The following is a 2,237-nucleotide window of genomic DNA, read 5'->3' as shown; positions in this document are numbered from 1 at the left end:
GCTGTACTTCATTTTCTACTTCATTAGAAAATGTCAAATTATTTTCCAAAGTAGTCATATCAGTTTTTTGTTGTTTTTTTCTTTCATAATTGAGATTTTATTGGTTGTTTTGAGGATCAGTACACAGACATTTCAATTTGTACCCAATTCTTAACATATGTACCAAAAATCTAAAAATTCATGTAGTTGTGATTCTTTTCTGAACAGTTATCCTAGTGACTTTCCAGCTTAAAATGTGGAGGCAAATTTTCCTTAACAAGATATCAAGTACCAATATCTTCCACTATTTACATGCTGTTACATCGTAAGTCCATACTCAAATTGTCAATCGTTCACAGCACATTAACAAAGTTACCAGAAGAACTGGACTACCACGACCAAAGATGTTACAGAGTGCACAAAATTCTGACCAGGAGAGCCAAGATCAAGGGGTGAGTGGTTTGCCTTAGGAAACGATTCTACCAAAAGCAACATGGGAAGAGAAGTAATTTAAAGTGTTCAAGACATTTAAATGCACAACTGACTCCAAACTGCCATTTAGTATGCTTTGTATTATAGGATAGAAAAGCTACCGCCCATCTATGGAATGTTAAGCTGACACCCAAGACAACCAAAGCCTCCTGTATTCAATATCCCACTGTTTTCTGGTTGTACCAAAAAGTAAACACCCAGCAAATGATTTCGCCTCTTAAAAAAAAAGCATTTACACTTAAAAAATGGGATGAGATGGGATTCCCTCCTTTTTAAAAATGTTTCTAGAGCTACTAAAAAACTTTCATTTACAAAACAGTTGATAGGACCGGGTGTGATGTATTAATCAGACTTGGCTTCTTTCTCTCCTGCTTCATCAGAGGCTGGGCTCTCCTCGTTTTTAGTTCCCCCGTTTTCTGCAGGTAACTTTCCTTCAGTCCCTTGGTTAGTCACTTCGGCCTGTTTTCCCTTTGCTCCCCTTTTCCCTTTTGTTTGCACTCTTTTGTCTGAAGATTTACCTTTTCCTGCCGCCTTTTTTTGGCTTCGTTTCCACTTTTGCGGGAGCCGGTTTGGCTGACAACCTCGCCGATCTCCTCTCGGGCTCCTCCCTCGCCGCCCCCTCGGCGGAACTGACCTTCCCCGTGGGCAGCGTGGCTGCCGGGGCGGGCTCGTGCCCGGGGCCTGCGGGCCACGGCGGCGCGCCGAAGGCTTCGCGAAGCTGGCTGCCTGGCCGCTGCCGCTCCTCCCGCTGCCCGAGCTGCTCAGTCATGTCAGTTTTTATTCTCACTAAAAGTGATATCTCATCCTGTTTGGTTTGAAGTCAGGATTTCTTACAGCTTACCACATGTGCCTGGCCTCTTAGGTATTTTCTTGTATTCCTAGTTTGCTAGGAATTTTTACCATAAAAGAATGTTGATTTTTATCACCTGATTCATCTGCATCTTTTGAGATGATCATATGATTTTTCCCCTTTAATTTGTTGATGTAGTGAATTACATTGGCTTTCTAATGGTAATCTTGTATTCCTGGGATACATCCTACTTTGTCATGATGATTTATCCTATTTATATATTGCTGAATTCTATTAGCTAATATTTGGTTAGAGTTTTTATATGTATCACAATGAATGAGATCGCCCTCCATTTTTCCTTTCTTTTAATGTTTTCGTCCATCAGAATTAAGCTGGCCTCATGAAACAAGTCAGGGAATGTTCACACATTTTCCGTTCTCTGGAAGGTTTTGTGCAAAACTGGAATTTTTTATTGCTTGAGTGTTTCATAGGACTTGCCAGTGAAGCCATCTGGGCCTGGAGTTTTCTTTGTGGAAAGGCTCCTGATTAGTGATTCAATTCTTTGGTTTCTAACTCTTGTCAAATGAGTTTTGATATGTTATATTTTCTAGGAATTCATCCATTTTATCTACATTTTCTAATTTGTCAACATACAATTCCTCATAATAATTTCTTATTTTTTTTTTTAATATCTGAGGCATCTTTAGTGACATCTTTTTCATAGCCAATCATATTTATTTTACAGGACAGGTATAAGAAGATATACGATTTCCATTTGTAAAAACTTTTATTCTGATAACTGAATTGTTTCTAAATACATCTTACTTTTATTTATTTATTTATTTTGACAATACATCTTACTTTTAAAATTCTTGATACCTGTTCCAATTCTAAGGGTAAATGTTTTCGGAGTTACTAAAATCCAGTGATTCTTCCCAAATAAGATATCAGATGGAAAACTGTAAGTAATTTCTCA

At 38.2% G+C, this 2,237-nt stretch overlaps 1 pseudogene; it reads right to left on the bottom strand.

Annotated features, from left to right (window-relative positions):
* Positions 1-813: 813 nt before the first annotated feature.
* Positions 814-1,240, bottom strand: LOC137756465 (non-histone chromosomal protein HMG-14 pseudogene; annotated as a pseudogene).
* Between the last annotated feature and the right edge of the window lie 997 nt (positions 1,241-2,237).

The sequence above is a fragment of the Eschrichtius robustus genome, chromosome X (genome assembly GCF_028021215.1).
Source record: "Eschrichtius robustus isolate mEscRob2 chromosome X, mEscRob2.pri, whole genome shotgun sequence".
NCBI lineage: Eukaryota > Metazoa > Chordata > Mammalia > Artiodactyla > Eschrichtiidae > Eschrichtius > Eschrichtius robustus.
Note: the sequence above shows the minus strand (reverse complement) of the source record. Positions and strands in the feature narration are given on the sequence as shown.